Source organism: Amblyomma americanum, chromosome 1 (genome assembly GCF_052857255.1).
Source record: "Amblyomma americanum isolate KBUSLIRL-KWMA chromosome 1, ASM5285725v1, whole genome shotgun sequence".
In the NCBI taxonomy this organism is placed as follows: domain Eukaryota; kingdom Metazoa; phylum Arthropoda; class Arachnida; order Ixodida; family Ixodidae; genus Amblyomma; species Amblyomma americanum.
The window spans coordinates 443487475-443508840 of NC_135497.1; the positions used below are offsets into that span (position 1 = coordinate 443487475).

General features: G+C 47.0%; 2 long non-coding RNA genes across 2 annotated transcripts; one reads left to right on the forward strand and one right to left on the reverse strand.

The window, feature by feature from the left end:
• Window positions 1-1789: 1789 nt before the first annotated feature.
• Window positions 1790-2560, forward strand: LOC144104105 (uncharacterized). Its single transcript, XR_013308436.1, has 2 exons — window positions 1790-1954; window positions 2492-2560. It is a non-coding gene; the product is annotated as an uncharacterized LOC144104105 (long non-coding RNA).
• A 6568-nt stretch (window positions 2561-9128) lies between these two features.
• Window positions 9129-11156, reverse strand: LOC144104109 (uncharacterized). Its single transcript, XR_013308438.1, has 2 exons — window positions 10480-11156; window positions 9129-10303 (listed from the first exon to the last, which is right to left on the reverse strand). It is a non-coding gene; the product is annotated as an uncharacterized LOC144104109 (long non-coding RNA).
• Between the last annotated feature and the right edge of the window lie 10210 nt (window positions 11157-21366).

Here is a 21366-nt window from a genome sequence, read left to right on the forward strand (position 1 = left end):
GCTAAGATGCGACGAGAAAGTAACTCCAAGGATTTTGTGGCTGTCAACAATTTGAATTTCTTGACCCGCGTATTTAGGAGCGCGTTGTAGTTCGACTGGATTGTTCCTTGCGCGGAAAATTATTACCTTAGTCTTTGTAGGGTTTATTTGGAGGCAATTAGGAGAGGCCCAGTTCTCTAGTTTCGTAAGGGTTACGTTGCACTCTTCAATTAACTTGTTTATGTCGTGACCAGAGATAAATATACTGCTATCATCGGCGTATATATAATTAATTTCGCTTTGTCATAAATATGCACAATGTCATTTATATAGATCTATGTTAAAAAGTATTGGGCCCAGAATGCTGCCTAGAGGCACACCATTTCTATACCGCCAGAAAAGAACACTGATGGTTGTGGATATAGACAGATTGTTTTCGATTTTGCAGGTATGATTTCATGAGGTCTAAAGGTGTTCCACGAACTCCGTCTTGAGAAAGTTTGAGTTAAAATTTGATGGTTTAGGGAATCGAAAGCCTTACTAAAATCAATGAAGATTCCGACAGTGAGAATACCTGCTTCAATGTTTTGCAGGATACATTCCTTAAGCGATAACAAAGCTGTTTCCATCTACTTGCCCCCTCGGAAGCCAAATTGAGCCTCAGACAGGATTTGTTTTGCATTAAAAAGTTCACTAGATGGAAAAAGATTACTTTTTCCAAGCCCTTCACAGATATTGGTCTATAATTGGACACTACATCTTTATCTCCCCCTTTAAACACAACTGTCACTCTTGCTTTCTTCATTTCTTCCGGGTAAACTCCCGTTTCATTTACCAAATTGAAGATGTATGCAAGCACAGGTGCAATATATGATAGTACATAATTGAATGGTTTTATCTGAATATTGTCAACATCCAAGGCTTTGCTATTATTCAAATTCCTAAAGGTTGTACATACTTCGGTCTCATTGGTGGGCTCAAGGAGAAGGCTTTCGAAAGGGCTACAAGATGAAGGAACTTCAGGTAGATGCATCATAGGTAAATGGGTAGTTAAAAAATTGCTGTTTAAATGGCCAGCAAGAGCCTGACCGGATAATTCAGAACCCTTACATATTATTCGTTGAGCTGACGCATTTTTCGTATTGCAACGTAACAAGTTATTTACAACTTTCCACACAGCGTCTGAATTTTTCATTCTATCAGAAAAGTTTTTGATGATACACAATCTTAGCACGCCTAAGCTCAGCATTTAGTTAATTTCTTGTTTTTTTTTAAATAAGATTAGATTCTAGAGAGGGATTATTCAAAAAGGCATGGTACAACTTGTTTTTGCGCTTTATCATTCTTTTGAGCTCTGGCGTGATCCATGGTATTCTTGTTGGTTTAGACTGCTTAATGTTCTTGAAGAGAAAGTACTTAGAGTGTATTGCTACAAAAACACTGATAAACTCTGAATATGCATTATTTTAGTCTTTTATATCCAATAACTAGGAGTCCCGTCCAAAACCATTTCAGTTTGTTATCTGGGTACTCCCAGCCTTTTTTATTTGCGTGTAATTCCAGCCCTGCTTCACCTGTGCCATTGTAGCCGCTATTGTTTATTAAGTACCATCTTGATATTAGCAGTTCCTAATTCAAGCCTTCTGCAGGGTTTGAAGTGTTACGTACTGGGAATTACTTTATTCTGCACGTAGTACAACACATAATGAACGTAGCACTGCCGGAGATGGCGACCACACTATGGCTGCGTTCCAATACTCCCAAGTAGACGGCTACTTAGACGTCTAGCCGGACAGCCGCCATCTTGGGACGCGTTCCATTTCTCGGCGAAGCAGTTTCATAAGACTGCTTCGCCGAAGTCCACATCGATGCAGGCTAACTTGCTGTCTAAAGATGGCGGAGCTGATGTACGCGGATGAGCGAGTCGTGCTCTTGCGGGCGTCGGACTGTACACGGAGTATAGGAAAGGAAAAATGTGAGTCATTCCATTATGTTATTTGGTACGCAAACTTGTGGCTAATTAATCTTCATGGACGTGCGATTCCTAGCAGTGAATCACGCAGGAGAAAATCGTGCACTTGAGAGCTTTGCTACAGCAGCGGACGCTGTAGGTCTGTTTACATGATCCGGACGATGCCGGATCTTAATTAGCACCTTGATTTTAGAGAACACTCGTCGCTGTCGTTGGTTTCCTCGACGGGCGTTAAGACGGCTGGCGTGACGGTTAACAAATGTGTTCTTCTGTTGCTGTATTAGTTGCATCAACTCTTTCGCGTGCATTCTTTTTTATCTCTACACTCTCAGAACAAATACACCGGCATGTTGCGAATTGATTTTAGTCGTTGCAGGATTAAAGATCGCTGCTGTATTTAGGTCTCTCGCTGTCTCCGAGTGCCACGTAGGGCAGACAGCGGGTTTAATGTCACGTATGTGTTTTCCTGTTGCAGTGTATATTAGCCGTATCGCATTTCGCGCATATTAATTACAGTCTTTCGTATTCTTATGTTTACAGGACCGTCTGGACGAGCACGTTCGAGGAGCATCTACAGTTGAGCATCAATAATAAAAGAATAATCGCATATCTCTTTAGCGTCGTCTTCGGAGAGCGGTCCCGTCTGCTACAAGTAGACTGACCGATAGGCACATCCACCAGTCCGGTTTACGCGCAAATTCATTCCAGAAGAAATGTGTAAACTTGTTGAAAACACGTTTTTAATTATCTTTATTGCTCAGTTTGTGAAAAATAGTAGTACAACTGTTCATAAGCTTTAGTTACATTATTATGCCGCGAGGCGGCGCGAGCAGTAGACAAGTTCCAATACATGGACATGTAGACTGCTTCCTAGACGTCACACTAGACGTCTTGTTAGACGTCTATAGTATTGGAACGCAGCCTATGACACTTGGCACGAACACGCTGTCCACGTGACTGTCCCACACCAGGGCTTGCCAGGAATGTGGCGCCACCCATCGGCACTGTAGGGAGCGTTCACATGTAGTTCCCGACACTCCCACTACGCGGCTGCACCCGTCCGCATCCGAAGACCGAACTTAATCACGGACACAACACTTTTCCCCCCTTAGAAGGATGCCTTGTACCAAGTAGGCTGCCGTCTGATCCGTGCTGGTCGTTTCGATATGCTCGATTCGGATTCGAGTGGACGTGAAGAGAGCATAGCTGGAGTGCTTTCTGCTGGATTACTGTCCATGCCCCACGTGAGCGTTGCTGAGGCTTGTCTGTCCACCTGAACTTCGCCAGTACGCTTCCTGAGCTGGTTTAGATGGCGTCTCACAATTCTTCCTGCGCATTTCACAAGCCAAGATCTGTAGCCCATCCTCTTAACCAGAGTTCCTTCTGCCCTATCTGGCCCCTTGCTGAATTGTTTTACCCATACGGCTTCTCCTTGCATGAGAGACGACTCCTAGGTAGGTCAGGTTGTGCAGCCTCCTGTCCTTCCGAAGCAATGATGAGGTCCAACTGGTATGGCAGCTCCCGCCCGAACATGGCTTTAGCCGGTGTTAGCCCGGTTGACTGATGCACAGTGGTATGCTGCCGAAACAGAAAACGTGACAAGCGAACACTGAGCGAACCGGTTACCTGGCCAGTGCCCTCTTCAGTTCTCCGACATAACGTTCTGCTTGCCCATTTGTAGCAGGGTGGTAAGGGGCTGACGTTAGGCTTCGAATGCCATTTCTCTGGTAGAAGTCTTGCATCTCGAAAGACACAAATGCAGCCCCATTGTCCGACACAACCTTGCGTGGTATGCCAAATGTGGCAAACAAAGAGCGCAGCACACTAATGACTGCTGTTGATGTCGGGCTGTTCATCGGTCGCACCTCCGCCCACTTGGTGAAAGCGTCGACAACAACCAAAAAGGTATGTCCCTCTACGGGACCTGCGAAGTCCACGTGCAATATGTGCCATGGTGTCGTTGAATGAGTCCAATTTGGAACTGGAGCCTTTTTTGGATCGTTCTGGGTGCGCTGGCACTGGGCGCATGACTGGACAGTTGTTTCGATCTCGGCATCCAAGCCAGGCCACCAAAGATAACTGCGTGCACAAGCCTTCATGGCTACAATTCTACGATGGCCTGCGTGCACCAATGAAATGGCCTGTTCTCGTGCTCCTGCCGGTATGACAATTCTTGAGCCCCAGCTGATGCATCCTCGGTGGATAGCAAGTTCGGTGGCTCTTCTGCGGTATGGGGTGAAACTGTTTCCCTGCAGACGCTGCGCGGTGCCATTCTGTACTGCTGAAAAGACCCTTGCTAGAATTGGATCCTCTTGCGTTAGTGTGGCCACAACCTCAGCTGTCAACGGTGGTCGTGGTAACGCCTCGAACATGAGCACGTCTCCAGGTGGGTTAGGCTCTTCAATGCGGTCTGGCAGAGGCAGTCTACTCAGCGCATCTGCATACTGATGACGACTACCGGCACGATACTGGAGGTCGTAGTTGTATGCTGACAGTTTAAGGCACCACCTTTTCATTCGGGGCGAAAGCATTTCCGGTACTGGCTTCCGTGGTCCGAGAATCCCCAGTAACGGCTGGTGGTCAGTCACGAACGTGACTTCTCGCCCCACAATGTACTTGTGGAAGTGGGTGGCTGCAAAAACTACAGCGAGACCTTCACGGTCAAGTTGTGCATGGTTACGTTCGGCAGCACCCAATGTCCGGGATGCAAACGCAATCGGCGCCTCTCTGCCTTGGCTGTCCAGCTGAGCAAGCACGGCACCTACACCATAAGGTGAAGCATCACATGAAATCAAGAGGGGCTTGTTTTCGTCATAGTGTGACAGGACAGTCCTCGACAACAAGCCCTGGTTGAGCTCATCAAACGCATTTTGATGCCGTTGCTCCCACTTCCAAGTCTTATCCTTTGCCAGAAGTTCATACAGGGTTGCTGCCACTGTAGTACGGCGCTCCAGAAAGCGATCATAGAAGGCTAACATGCCTAAAATTACTGCAGTGTCTGCTTACTTGTGGGCGCTGGTGTCTTCACGATAGCTTCCACTTTTTCCTCAGATGTGTGAATCCCTGCTGCATCAATCTTGTGACCCAGGAATTTAACCTCCGCTACACCAAACTGACACTTGGATTTGCACAATCGAAGGTTTGCCTGAGCCAGCCGCTGGAGAACTGACGCTAGGCGGTCCTTGTGCTCTTTTGCTGTTTCTCCACTCACGATGATATCGTCCAGGTAAACACAAACTCCTGGCAAGCCGCTCAAGGTGGTCTCCATGAACCGCTGGAAAATTGCTGGGGCGGCTGAAACACCAAATGGAAGCCTGTTTACCTTGTACAGCCCCTTTGTAGTGTTCACTGTGAGAATCTGTGCTGTAGCTGGAGTCACATGAAGTTGAGTGTAAGCTTGAGCCAAGTCCAAGGTGCTGAAAACCCGGCCACCTTTCAAAGTGCTAAACACTTCCTCTGTTGTGGGCAGGGAGTATGAAGCCTTTTTCGCAGCCTCATTTACTGTACAGCGGTAGGCACCGCAGGCGCGCAAGCTTCCGTCTTTTTTCAACACCCATACTAGCGGTGTAGCCCAGTCTGACTGTTGTACCGGCTCCCAAATACCGTCTTCTACGTACTTGTCAATCTGCGCCTCTGTTGATGCGCGCATGGCAAAGGGTACAGGCCGTGCCTTCAAAAACTTGGGGCTTGCCCCCTCCTTCAGTTCCAGATTTACTGGTGCACCCGTGTGTCCTGTGGCGTCTTCACGAAAAATGTCTTCATGCTGCTGTAGCAACTCGGTCCAACTGCCTTCCTCCGTTGTCTGGTGAATGCCGTGAAGCTCGATGTCCAGCCTGTCAAACCAATTGCATCCCAACAAGCTGCATCCAGTGCCCTCGACAACGAGAAGCGGTAGCTTGCAAGCTGTGTTCTTGTGACGAACCATTACTGTCGCCGATCCGACAACCTGCAGTTACTGACCTGACCAGGTGCGCAGATGTATGTTGTCCTGCCTCAGAGAGGGTGGGTGTGCATGCCATACGGTTTGAAATGTCTCTTTGCTAACCATGGTGCACGCTGCATTGGAGTCGACCTCAAAAGTCACAGCTTTGCCGTGCACTGTAAGCTTCAGTGTAATTTGAAGTTCATAGTTCTTCAGCGAAACGGCACGTTTTTAGCCAAGGAAAAAAAGACAGAAGACAGAAAAGAAGGACGAACACAGCACTGACTTTTCAGCCCCTCGGAAGCTGGGCCAGTTGGCCCGACGCATCACAGGTGATTACAAGAAACCTGGGTGTAAAAAGAGGCACGGGAACCGCTTTGCGGAATGCGCCACAGGCGTCGTGTACAAATTCCCTTGACGTGTGGCAAGTCCTACATAGGGCAAACGGGGCGCTCCGTCAACGACCGTCTCAGGGAGCACGAAAGAGATTTAAGGAATAGGAAAGGTGCTAACCTTGTTGAGCACTGCGCAACTTGCAAAGATTGCACACCGATGTTTTCGGCAGTGAGGATTCTAAGCAGAAGCAAATTAAAAACAACCCGTGAAACGATAGAGGCATACTATATACATGGCTTGCACGTGACGTCACATCCGCCTGCTCGTTGACCCGGCGACCATGCTTGTGACCCAGTCGCTCAGTCTTCGTTCAGTGCTGTGCTGCCGCGGATGCTTTCAAATTCGTGGCACCGGCACCGTTCACAGCTCTTCTTCATCCGATTTGTGCCTGCTATGGCGCCGCATGAACCTTTAAACGCGGGTTATTACTCTGAACTCATCGGCAGTATTCGCCTTCGTTATGAAGACAAGTTAAAACTGTGCGATGATATCGATCCATACACGCTGCGGCCCGGAGTGGACACAAGTGCCGATGTGAGTGGCTTCCCCGAGATTTCGCAAGGCGACATCGTCACGTATCTTGTGTTTTCCGCGAACTTTGTGACTTTGGAAAACATGAAAGCGTACAAAGCTTTGGAGTCCCACAATTATTTTACAAGCGGCTCGGTGAAGCACCTTTCTACCAAGGAATTCCAGGACGGCAAAGTTGTCCTGCTCGGCGAGGTAAGCATTACGAATCCATTTGATGATTGCAAACCTTGTTAATCTGTATGAGCAAAGCTGTGACGAATGGTCCGTACGCCGTTTGCGCTAAGCGCTCTGTGCGGTGCATCTGAAGCGCGACATTCGGTTATGTACGCGAGCACGTGAAGTGCCCGCAAAGCGTGAAAGGAGGCGGAAAAACCTTATCGGTTCCAAAAAACAAACAGAAAAACGGAACTTGAGGTCAAATCTAGGTGATCAGAATACTTTGCTTCGTGATGACCTCGGTGGCTCGCTCGAGGACCCGGCGTTGAACAGCCAAGTCCGAGCTGGGCAGCGCAGTCTCCCACAGATTAAAAGAACCGAGTTGCAGCTCCCATTATGTGCCTTTGTTTTTATTTTGCACAGTCTGAATGGCATTGCAAATGAGCAGGTTCAGGCAGACAAGTTCGTGCACCGCAACTCTGAAAAAAAAACGGCTCAAATGTTTTGTTCTAAGACGACATCCCTAGGCAAAGTGCAACTGAACCGCAGCAATTTTGAAACGATAGGTCAGTAAAGCCGACGTTTTTTCTCGCTGTCTTCGCAGGTGAACCACTCACAGAGGCTGGGGCACAAAACTCTCCAAGTGTGGATTTTGTGCAAGAAGGATGGCGCTGTGATCACTGCGCACTGCACATGTATGGCTGGAGCAGGGGAAGCATGCTCCCATGTTGGAGCCTGTTTGCAGTTGAGACCGGCATCAAAATGATGAAGTCAAGAAGTTGCACCCAGAAGGATAATATGTGGCTGCCCGCTTATGTCGAAAAAGTACAATATAAGCGACTCAAGGTCATAAACTTCACATCATCTAAAGGGAAAAAGCGGCAGCTTGATAGCAATTCCTTTGAGGCAGGTCCATTCAAGGAGCGGGCTCATGTCCCGCCACTTTCAGAGCAGGAGCGTACCAAGCTTTACGGCTCAATTCAGGATGCCGGCATTGTTCCTTCAATTTTTTCAGTCCTCCCCGGATATGATGGACACTTTCAAAATCCTGTACCGATGCATGATGCCCGTTTGAGAAACCTCTACTCCGAAGAAATGTTGGCGCATGATTTGGATGTTTTGGTTAAGAAAGCCAATGATGTCATGCCATCAATAATTATAAGTGAAGAGACCGTAAAGGCCGTTGAAGCTTTGACAAGGCAACAGAGCAGCTCGTCTAATTGGTTTTTGTACCGAGCGGGCAGGGTGACTGCTTCTGTAATGAAAAGAGTGTGCCACACAAGCATTGATAACCCTAGCATATCACTGCTAAAACTGATATGCTATCATGAAAAGCAGTCGCTGAAGACGCCTGCCATCACATGGGGAGTGAAAAATGAGCCCCGTGCCTTCAGGGCATACCAAACCAGTGAAGCCGAGAAGCACGACATGTTCAAGAGCTCCAAGTCGGGGCTGCACCTGAGTACAAGATATCCGTTTGTTGGAGCAACACCAGACGGTCTTGTTTGTTGCGCATGCTGTGGGAAGGGTGTTGTTGAACTTAAGTGCCCATTTTTGCTCAGGGAAGTGAAGGACGTTACAGAGATGGCTACTGCAGGTTCCTGCCTGGAAACTGTCAATGGTGTAGTCCAGCTACGGCGACAACACGGATATTTCTACCAAGTGCAGACACAAATGGCTGTATGTGATGTTCAGTGGTACGACTTCGTGGTGTGGACACCTAATTTGTTGCACGTGGAGAGAATACAGAAAGACAGGCCCTTTTGTGAGGAAATTCTGGCTGCTGGAAGAAAATTCTTCATTCATGCAATCCTGCCCGAGCTTTTCAGCACCTACTTCACCAGGCAGCATGCTGGTCCAGTGGTAAACTCTCCCAGTGATGTCTACTGTTTTTGCCGTGGACCAGAAACTGGAAAGATGGTTGCTTGCGACAACGCATCCTGCCACTACAAATGGTTCCACTTTTCATGCGTGGCACTCAAGCGAGCACCAAAAACTACACTGTGGTTTTGTCCAGAGTGCAAAGGACCCAAAGGCTAAGCAACCTGTAACACAACTTGGACAGCTGCCTCATGTTTCAACCTTGGAAGTGCGTCTTGAGGCTGGAACACACGTGGCCCATATGGGACACGCTGAAATCTGGCGTTGAGAAATGACAATGCCGTCAGCAGCTTCTGAGTTTGCTTTATTCAGACATGCAGGAGCAGGACTCACAATCACTTATCCACTGAGGCCGAAGCCTGCTGTCCAGTGCTTTATTCAGACATGCTGAAGCAGAATTCACAATCAATCATCCACTGAGGCTCAAGCCTGCTGTCCAGTGGCGTCCTTTGGTGCAGCAACAATTGATACACACAAGTTAGATAGCACACAACACACAGTTACAATTTTGTCGAGTGGTGCGACTTCATCTCCTGGCCGGCACACAACGTAATCGATTGGCACGACAGACTTCAGAAGAATAAACTTATTCCTAATGAGTCCAATTACTCTTTCCACGTGTATTCGCACGTTTGCGAGCTTTCTTATGCTCTGCACATCTTCTGCTGAAAGTTGTTTCTTTCCCCTGGTAAACGCTGGCACGTGAAGCTTTGCGCAGTAGAAACCAACGCTTTCGCTGATGTTAAAACCCCTGTCTGCGAGTACAACGTCTCCAGGCACCAAGTTGTCCAAAAACCCACAGTGTTCGGTGATATGTTTGTCACTTGCCCTGCCTCCCCAACCTTCGGATATATATGTAACAACACCTTGTGGAGCAATCCCAATCAGGAACTTGGCTGTATTGCTACCTTTATACCGGGACTATGTTTCACATCTTGGAAGATACGATGATGGCCTTTCTATCTTGATTTCGAAGCAATCGATGATGACTGCTACATTCGCACCAAACGAGTCGTAGAATGCCTGTGGCATTGTCTTTTGCAAAGCATCTCGTGTGGGCCAGATTATTTCATCTTTAAGTCTGCAATACGCCACGTGCAGCCACTTGTCGAAAATGCGCGATACTGTAGCCTCTGAAATATTGAACCGAAATGCAAGGTCAGCGTTTTGCAGATTTACTTTTGGCTTCATCATAAACAGAACGAATTCTTGAAATATTGTGAGCTTATTGTTGACACTGTGTGAAATGAAGCTTGCTAGTGCTTCGAACACAGCAAATAAAGCAGCAAAGTTTGGCATCCCAGTGTACAGTCGCACCTTTGCTTCACAACTTTTCAGTGAGTCTTCAGTCACCTCGAGCTGATCTTTCTCTTTCTGCAATGTGTACAGATGTTCATTCAGCACTACAGAATGCTGCTCCAGTGCCTGTATGTCTTGCATGGTCATGTCGGTTTGAACAGCGATTCCTGTATAAAAAAAAAAGTTTATAAGCTCGTAAACTAGAGTGGCAGCCAGCGAAACTGCATGCTGGCTAGGCATCACAAGCACTAGGTAAGCGGACCGACGCACCAAAGGCCTTGGAACGCATCGTAAGCAAACACAAATGACCATGCATTACTATGAAAAAAAAATGCCTACTGACCTGTCTCATTTTAATCGGCGCTGACTTCCTCGGCTTGCGGTGGCTGTGGGGAATCGGTACAGGCACGCGGCGACGCCTCCAATGCCACTGCTGTCGCTTCAACATCGGCCCGTCGCTTGTGAGCGAGTCTTTTTGCTCTGCGATCGTGCCGCGCGGAATCAGCATGCCTGGTCCCGTGGCCGAGACTGAGACACGGGGCCCAGTCTGGATTTGTCTCGTCGAACAGGTTGGACGGTTCTCCTGCGGACGCAAAGCTGTTTTCAAAGCGTTCCACGTAGTCGTGTTGGCTTTTTTTCTATAAAACGGAGATACATACAGTGGGCTCACCTTTTATGAAATGCACACCGCAGACGCGCACATTGGGGCTTTCGTGGTTGAAATTAGCACGTTTTATGCGTGCTAACCACAAGCTGCGGCGCTTCGCACTCAGAGTCTTGGTTCGCTCGCACTGGTTTTCGATCACTTTCGGCAGAGAGAAAAACCTCGCGCTAGTTGGCCTTTTCTTTCTCCCTGTAACGTCGCTGCGATTGCAGCAGCCCACAACGGCGCAGTTTACCATGCTAAGACTGCAATGGTTACGCACACGCGAAAAACAACACGAGCTGGCACTACCGCGACCACTCCAGTGCGCACGGAGCGGCGGTGGGTCATGAATATGGCGGCCGCGTATCCCAGCATTCCTGTTGATGACGTCGGTGCAAGCCATGTATAGACATGATCTATCGTAGTGCTGTGCACGTGGCTACAAACCGTGGCATCCTACGAAAACAGTTTGCTCAACGTACACTCTTCATCTTCAAGACTCGTCTAGGTTCTTCTGGGATCCACCCCGAGCCCCATACTGCAAGAGACATGCTTGCTTGCAAGTAGCACACGACATTGACAACAGCAGTGCAATATTAAGAATTTTTCCATGCAACTCTGGGCAAGACGGGCGGCAAAAGACGTAAAAAAACAAGCGCCAAAATTATACTCAATTTGTGCATGCAAAGCGAAAACACCCCTACGGAAGACTGATGTCAAGAACGAGAAAGGTGTCTCCTTGTTTGCTGCAATTTATTATGGAAAGAAGGAATAAGTTGAGCATTGGATAGGTGTCGGACCAGATTACTTTCCACCCTAAACACGCATCTTAAAATGGTTCTCCCGGTTAAACAGCTGTACAGGCGCGACCAAAATATAGAGCACACTTCAACATGTTACTTTTCTCGTGCGTCCCGCAGTCTGCTTTCAGCACTCACGCCAGCTAGGCCGTGTTATGACGTGTTTCGTATTTTTTTTTATGGCCGCACTGGTGTTCGCGCCGAATGTTAATTCAAGTTCGTATAACATTTCCGGCCAAACGCATGCTTAAACCATAGTAAGCACCCCAAGAAAGATTTCTTCCGCTCTGCAGCACTCACGCTACCACAGCTGCCATCACGGTCTCTCGCATTCGATCCTCTCGGCGCTGCAATTTTGAGTCACCAGCTGGGTAACAGTAGCCACTCTCGCTCAATACTCAACAAGTTCACGATAGCTTCTGCTGTTAACCAGAGTTGATAAAACTCCGCGCCGCTATTACTCCGCCATGTTAGTATTCGTTCACCGGATTTGTGCTAGGCTTGTGGCTAGTCTTGGCCCTCTATGGATGTAACTTTGCAACGAGATAGTGCATATTTTTTCTTTAAAGTAATGCAAAAACGACCTTTTAGCAACACAACTTCAGGCCCACTGTAAGGTTTTTTTTTGCATTTCTCTGATACAATACGCTGGTTACTACTGTTGCCTTTGAATGAGTGTGATACTTGCGGGGAGACGGAGAAAAATAACCATCTTCCCGTGTGATTACATGGCAGTCGCAAGACAATTTTGCATGTAAAAATGAACCGCTTCTTTTGCGCACCTCGAATTCTGCAAGTACTTTCGCCCTGTGACCTCCACGTCATTTGGGTAAAACGACTGCCAAGAAAAGCACATTGATTTATGTAGCAAACGCATGGTGCTGTTCGTACAGCTCATTTCCAGAAAACCAATGTTGGTTCCTGCGTGACACGCAAGGTCGCTGCGTAAAACGCCATGTGGCCGACAAGGAGGGAAGAGACGTAGCCTGCACAATGCCACTTACTTTATTAGATGTAACTGTGTAATGCCAGACGAAACAAACAGCACAAATGGGAGTACACATGTTTGAAGAAAATGCATGAGATAGGTTTAGTTTTGCATACTTTCGAAGGGCTGCATGCACACCCCACCTTTTTAGGGTAAGACGAAGAGAGAAACACAGGCACACACACTCTACAAGGCAGTAAACGTTGTGCAATACTAGCTTCAAGGAGGTAAAAGGAACAGCCGAGACTCCATGGCAGACTAGCAGCTAAAATATCATGGTTGAGGTGCAGTTCGTACTATTCTGTCCTCAAAAGCATCCACTGACCTCTCCAAAAGGTCTACTTCCACCAGCTATCTATATATGTTTGGTCACACCCATGCTTATTTTTTTTTATTGTTCATCTTCGACACCCTGTTTCCAATGTACCCTTCATCCCTCATTACTTAACCAAACCAATGAAGTGGTAACCTCTGTTGCTTCACGCCTGTATTTGCCACCGTAACCATACTCCTTATCATGATCTCAGTTCGTCATAGTCGCCCCACAGATCTAGGCATTCGAACTTAAGAACCAAACTGGCATGGTAGAGACCTCATATGGCCTCTATACAACTACTCTCTCTCTGCGTTTTAAGTGTCCTCTTCATTATATGCGTTGTAGTGGCTAATATATTCAGCCAGAACAGAATTTACACTTTCAAGTTCATAATTCCGCATTTGCGCACTGCGCGCAGCCATATTACTAAGTTTTCCCAGCTTAGAAATCATCTGTTCGTTCAGGTTCGACATTGCGTGCAGGTCCTCTGCCATGGTGATGGCCAGTTTTTGCAGCTCTTCATGGGCACCAGTATGTGAAAATGGGCATGTGACAAGTATCATATGGCCTGTACATTATGACATAAAATGCCAGTCATTCTAGCTAAGCCCCTAGTAATTTTCTAAAGTCATAGCCTTTTTATCAATGATGGCAGGTATCAGAAAACAGAATCAAGTTAACTGCTAATAAGGTGGTTAACTAATTTCTTCTAGTTAACTTATCTATAAGTTAGGTGTGTAGTAATCGCCAGGCAAGTTTTTAGAAATTCGACGACACGATTACCATCAGCGTTGTGGAATAAATTAAGCTACCTCGCGCGCCTTTCAAAAATCGCGTTTTTGGCTCGTGCACTGCGACGCCCACCAGTACACATTATTTCGCGACGCACGAACCTTCGCTCTCCATGACTGATTTGGAGCAGCGACGAGCACCGCAGCCAGAATACTACAGGTGGAAGTATCAGCCAAGCTGGGGCGCTAGGAGTTTAAACGATGTTGTGGGACGGCGCGGCGCCGTTGGCAGTGATCATGGCACAAGCCCACAAACATCGCGAATATCGCAAGGTGTTGGTCTTGCAAAGAATAAAATCAGTTGCTGGGCGAGTTGGTACTTCATGCTAACATTCACAGCGCAAGACGAACACGGACACGGCGCTTTGTGGTGTCTCCCCTCGTGTCCGTGTTCGTCTTGCGCTGTGAATGTTTGCAAAGAATATTTCGGTAGAGGCACATGCATGTTGTAGTCACGAAAGATGTCTGACCTCGCGTGGAGGCGCTAGAATAACCACTTCTGAGAACGCGTACATCCATCGCCTCCTCTAGCACCTCACCACCCTGACCACTGTGACCAGCCTCCCGCATTGGCGCAGATAGATAGATAGATACCCAGGTGAAAATTTGTAGATGGGAACATACTGGTTTGTACTGGTTCGGCTGGAACCAGCAGGTTTTCCTGCTGGTTGTACTGGTTCCAGCAGCGTGCTTACTGGTTTTCTGCTGGTTGTACTGGTTCCAGTAGGGTGTTTGTAATGGCTTTCTGCTGGTTGTACTGGTTCCAGCAGGGTGCTTGCTGGTTTACTGCTGGTTGTACTGGTTCCAGAAGGGTGTTTGTAATGGTTTTCTGCTGGTTGTACTGGTTCCAGCAGGGTGCCTACTGGCTTACTGCTGGTTGTACTGGTTCCAGCAAGGTGCTTACTGCTTTTCTGTTGGACCCGACACCTCATAATATGATAAATACATCAAATTCACAGTACATTGCAAAACTACAATCGCACATTGCACCACCCTTTTTCCATTCAGGAGATGAAGAAAATTATGAGGAGGTACAGTGAATTAGCAATTCATTCCGAAAAAAAAAACTGGCCGAAAAGGAAAAACTCAAATTATTGAATTTTTAACTCTTGTCATAAAACAAAATGACTGCAAACACAAACCATAGTACAAAAATGAGCATCTTCATGAAGGGGCACCAACATAGTCGGCAATTCGTGCCACAAGAAATTTCACTTCCATAAATACAATACAATACAAGTGCTAAAATTCACACACTCTCCTCACAAGGCACACATTCCAGTTTACCTCCAAGTATAACTATTTCAAAGCATGTAAAGCCATTTAAAGTTTGACTATGCTGACAAAGGCCCAGAACATTTGCTTGATTTATTTGTGTAACACCTCCAATATCTTGCACCCTTTGAAAACAAGCAAAAACAGAAGTACTGCTCCTGTCAATTTTCGCACATCACACAACGTGACTGGGAGCAGAAATCATAACATAAAAATGTGCACATATATGACAGAAAAGCAATACGAGGTCGACAATTCATACCAAGTAAGAGTCTCATTTCTATACACACAAGTTCTAAACCATTTCACATTAGTAGCACCAGGCATACATTTCAGTTCACTGCTAAAAATCTTTTTAAAGGATGTCGAACTGTTCAGGTTTTACTAAGCTTACACAAGTCATGGAACATCTTAACACACCCATTTTTTTTACACAAGCAAGGAAGGGAGTACTGCAGTTCGTCCCTTTTGGGGACACTTTTTCTGCATGCTATGCCCTGTTACGTTTGGAGACGCCAACATGCCAAGAATATTCAAGCCACTGAGAAGCATCAATCGACAGAGGCTTCGAAGGGCCGTCGATGTGGTTGCAGCGCCACGAGTGCAGGTGGTGGCGTCTACAAGGGTCCTTCCCCCCCCCCTGCTGTTTACGGGGTGAAACGGCCGTCCGCTGCCTGAGAATGGCTTTGGTGAACCTGTCGTTTGTTGTCAACGCCGTACCCACACGGGACATAAAGTCTTTCTCCCGGAGGGGACGGCGGGGGAACCGGCGAGCGGCGCAGGGCTGCAAATGAGCCGTGGCAAATGCGGTCGTGTTTGACTAAGCCAACGACGCCGGAATCCTCGTGCTTCGAAAACAACCTCGTCTTAGACTAAGTGCTTTTCCTTATACGTGGAACCTTCTGCAAACTGCAGTGGCAACCTTTAGTTCCCACGCTACACGTGGAAGCTTCTGCAAACTGCAGTGGCAACCTTTAGTCCCCATGCTGCCGCTGTGAAGTGCAGGTGACTGACCTTCGACGCTGCCATGGGACCCCCTTCGCGCTATTCATCACTGTTGCCTGGACAGCGCGGACCATAATCTGCCAGAGGTGGCAAGAGTGTGTTGCTGGGGGCGTCCTGGAAGGCGGATCCTAAAGACTGGACACGTGTCCTATGTCACAGTGATTGGACGCATTTTTAATGAACTAAATTCCCCAACTAGGAACCTGGGGACAGCGGACCCTATTTAAGCAGCGATCTGGCGTGTGATAAGCCAGCTCTCGATTCACTCTTTCGAACTATGTAAAAATGTAAATAAACCATTTCAGTCTGTTCTTCACCTCGAAGACCCTCTCATCTCTTCGTCACTCTCACAACAGCAGTCTCCCGATCCGAAACCCGCGGACACCGACCTTGGCGAGAGACAGCACAGGCGAGCCAGGGACCCGCACCTAACAACTGGTGGCAGTGGTGGGATCAAAGCGCAATCCCCCAACACCAGTGGCCTGCTATTGGGTCGGAGCCCCACATCTAACAGCCCTAGTAAAACAATGGCTACCAGAGTGAGACGTTGCGTCCGTTGGAGCCGTACAGTCGAAAGACAGAGTTGCATGGTATGCCCTAAAATCTATGTGATAAGTGTCCACAAGAGAAAGCTACGTGGCCTTCAATAAAACATTAAATAGCAAAAAAAAACGGTGGGAGTCATCGAACGGGCAGTCCCAAGTGGCTTAGCAGTGGCTTTCCGAGCTTTCCAAGCATAGGAGTCGGTAGCCACGACTACCATGACAAATGTGTAAAACTGGCACATGCTATAATGGTCTTCGTAGGGCTGGTTATGCAATCCAGCATCTCGGTACGGTGACGAAGCAGACGTGCTGAGCGGTGTGTTTGCAAACATCGAGGTGTTTGCAAATTCAGCTAGCCGCAGCTGTGTTCCATGTCGCAGGTGCCTGATGGTGCATGAACTTCGTCCAAGGAGCACTTCGAGAGGCAGTTGGAGGTCCGCTGCTGCCCCACCCTTGTAAACTGAGAAATGTGAAACGAAACCACGTGGGCACACAAAGCACATAGCCGCGAAGACCTCAAAACGTACCGAAACTCAGCTGGCCACCTGTTGTGCAACCAATTACAGGCTTTCTTTGGCTTACAACATTCAGGATGTCTTGTTTACCATCTTCCCCGCATGATAAAGGTGCATTAGCAGTTTTTCAGAACAAAACTTCGATATTTTTAAAAAACGTAACCTTCATGCATGGTTGTCAGCCTCAGTGATTCGCGACTCCTTTTGCATATTTCGTCATGACACTTGCACTTGCAAAGCTGGCCTCTAAAGAGGATATAAGCTGTGTAGCTCAACAGGTATCTGTATTAAAAACGACCTCTGTGTTTTCCCTCTCAAATCACACACCAAGCCAATTTTAAAAATAATAGGACAGAGCAGCTCCCTGTACAAATGCCTCGCACAACTTCGGGCTCCAACAGAGCTGGTCTGATTGTAGTCAAGCAAACAGATGATGAAGCAATCTCGGAACAAGCCTATCTTCAGTAGCAGATGGTGCGTACTCTTAGTGCTTAACCACTGTATGGACAGCACTGAAAAAAAACGGTCTCGCCCAGCTGCTCCATCCGGCGGTGGAAATAGGCAGATTCATATAGCTTGAGTGGATTTACGAAGTGGTCGGTGAATACCTTCTCGACAACTGATGCGGCCATAAAGTCTACTTCAGCCTGCAATGTCAATGCAAGAACTGTTCTTGCATGCGGCCCCATGCAGTGGAGCATGGACTTCGAAACTTTTACTGCAGGATGCTCATTGTGTCGACCTTTAACATCCAAGGCATACTGCACCTTTATTGAGAGCACTCTTGTAGAGCCCTTTAAAAACGATAAATGTATATTAGCTTCATGAGGCATTCATGTCACGAAGTGCTTTACATATGAATACAATAAGCTTCATAAGCCAAGTGTTGCACCAAGCAGAAATGTTATTAATGTTGGGGGATGGGGTGCACAGGTCTCAGGCTGTTTGCCAATCGTTGCAACATACTAAGATGATGTTATGACATCACGATAATTAATATAGATTATGAAGAGAGGTCCTAATACAGGCCATTGAGGAACACTTGATGTTATGATGACAGATGTTATTATTAGCTGTAGTGCATGCAATCACACAAAAACAAGCCTTTTTAATAGGTCATTCTATTCATTTAGTTTACTAATTCTTAAAGGGACATTGAGGAGAAATCGAAGGTGGCTTGTATAGACAGAATACCAGGGTCTGTATTCAGAGTTTTTGTCACAATAAAAAGCGTCATATTCTGCCGCAGCGGCCACACCTGATTAATAGAAATGCCTGCAAGATGTCCGCACTCATTGACTTGGCAAGCCCGCCATCAAAGACTTGCAGGTGCTAACCTTTGTCAGCGTCGTCACAAGGAAGGTGAGGACAACCATTCCCATCAAGCAGCACTGCCTTGAGTGGCTGAAAGAATCCCAAAAATCAGATTGTGTGTGCTTGTATCTCCGAGAACTCTGCACAAAAGAAAGGCCTTCTCGACGAGATTTACCCCTTGAAGTGAGATCCTTCTACGAGCGTCGTCAACAGCCCACAGTAGAGGACGATCTGCTACTCTACGCAGCCTGTGTTGTCCCACTCACGTGCAGGAAAGAAATTTTGGGCCTTTTGCACGGACATTTTGGTCACTTTACTGACATGCAAGTTCTAATTACGCTTCACATGCGAAGTACAGAGCAAGCTTTTCTGGGGGCTCCCCATTACCCTTGCCCAAGCATTGTATTATGCTGGTGCATCATCTGACATGAAGAGCGCAGTGCAAAGTGCCTCACCAAGTCTGTCTTTGAGTGCCTGAAAAAAGCAACCATAGTTTCCTCCGTAGTACTTTTTGAGAGCAGGTAGGCACGTGGAATACCTGACCAGTCGTCGCTAATTACCAGCAATGTTGTTAGTTGCAGCAATGAGAATTAGTTGCCATGAGTAGAGCCTGTGCACACACTTTTCTTACCATTATCGAGCAGGAATTCCCTCCGTGTGGTATTCATAAGAGCTGTTTTAAACTTCCCTATGCTTTGTTCTGTAAGAAGCTCTTTATAAGCATACAGCAAAGCTGAGGTTTCTTGAAACTCATCAATCCACATCCTCATGCTGACAAACTCATCTGGGTCTTTCTGCTCTTCATATCCAATATGAAAATTGCACTTTACATTGTAAACGTCGTGCCTGCTCAAAGTATGGAGCCCATTTAATTCATCTCCACCAGTTGCGCGTGCACCAAGCAAAATCTTTTTACTCACGCTGGCTGAAATAAATGCTTTTTTCGTTCTGGTGTTGAGAGCGTCTCGGTTCCTGTGGCTCCATCTGCTAGCCTAAATCAAGGCTAGGTTTAGCGGCCGACTGAATTCTGTAACACTGCCATTTCCACATGGCGTCACAATTGCTTGGAATCCAGGATCAAGTTCCTTCAAGCTACGTTAATTCAAGACCATCTTCTTCGTAGTGAAGGCTCACGCTTCATCGTTATACTCCACTGTCGGTCTGACATGTAACCTCAGTTCACCGGTTTGGTAGGCCTAGCACCACCACCAGCTTCCAACTTCGATCAGCTGGCTTCCTGGTCATCACGGGTGGAACAATTTGAAGATTTTCTGTTGCTACGCAGCGTCTTTGGCAATGAATGAAGTCAAGGTTCGTATGCATCTCTAGTGTGCGGGAGTTTAAGTGCACCGTGTCCTCAATTCACTTCGGCACTCAGAGGTGGAATGTGTGAGTACACACAAGTCAAGCAACACTTCACAGCTTATTGCAGAAATTTTCGCTTTCATAAGCACATACGGCAAACTTTCCAAGAGCGTAGACGCATTCTACTTTGCCCTGCGTTCGATGGTAAAGAAGCTGTAACTTTGGGCCTTTAACTGTCGAGGACAGGCTGGAAATTGACGGCTTTGTTGTTGGCCTGCTCGACGCCAAGCTTTCAGAACAGCTATGTCGCATGCCAGATCTGACTCTTGACAAAGCATTTTTGCATGCTTGCTTGCATAAGGACGCACAGAAGGAAAGAAAGGAAAGGGCACAAGATGGGTCTCTGACTGTACACACAGGCACGTGCATCACAAATACATTCCAACAGACACACGTCAAAAAACAGATGAAGCTTTGCAACTTTTGTGGACCCAAAGCTCATGTGCATGCCTTCTGCACAATGCTGTATGTAGGTTTTGCAAAAAGAAAGGACCTTATGAGAGCGTCTCCGCAAAACTGTCCGTCTCGCCAAGCAACGCTTATCTCCAAGACACTTACACGCAATGTCTGTCCCATCAAGGCGGAAAAGACTTGACACGAAGTTTGTGCGCATGAAGGTCAACAGACTTCCTCCCAAATTTGAAGTGGACCAAGGTGTAGAAGTGACTGCAGTTCCCGACACCTTTCCAGGCTTTCCGTCGCTGCTGGGCACGCTGAAGGGGACTCTCACCGGGCCAGACAACTGCCAGCTGAGGGTTGCTGGTCAATTTTTCACTATTCTCAAATAGAAGGGTTGCACTTCGAAACAGAGAATCTATGTCCTGCTGTCGTCGACGTCGCCACTTCTTGGTTACTCAGCATAACAGGTATTGGAGTTGTTCATTTTGCAGATGCACTCCAACACTCTCCTCAAGGAAGTCAGGGTGCCTATCCCTCTCAGTTGCAAATGCAAGAAATCTGATGGCCTAGGGACTTTCGGTGCAGAATACACTATCAGACTCCAGCCAAATACCAAGCCTTTCACAATTAGTATACCTTGTAGCATTTCCCAGCCTCTCGTAATGTGGGGAAGGAAGAGCTTGACATCCTTGAAAAACAAGGAGTTGTGAAAAATATCGATAAACTTACACCATGATGTGGTAGCCTAAACGTGGTTCTCTAAAAGCTTTGGGTAGATACCGCCTCTATATGGATCTGGCGATGCTCAACAAGGGAGTTCTTAGGGAATGGAATGTCTCACCTACAGTTAGACGGGTTTTAGGCCATCTTGGTGATGGCAAGGCTTTCTCAAAGCTGGATGCCAGGGCTGGACTTCATGAAATTTGTCTTTCGCGAAAATTGTCACGAATTGACTAAATTCATTGTGCCTGCTGCTCATTGCTGCTACTGTTAACTGCTGTTTCAAATAACATCTGCCCCAGTATTCTTTCAAAAAGAAATGGCAAGAATATTCGAAAACCAATCGTCAATTTGACGATATTCAGGTTTTTTTGGGAAAGAAAGAAGAGCATGATCATAAGTTGCTGAACTTATGGACCATGTGGGCAACATGGGTGTAAAGAGAATGTAAAGCTAAACAAAAACAAACATTGTTTTGGACATCACTAAGTAGAATTCCTAGGCATAGTTCAGAGTGAAAAAGGTACCGTATCTACTCTCATATAGGTAGA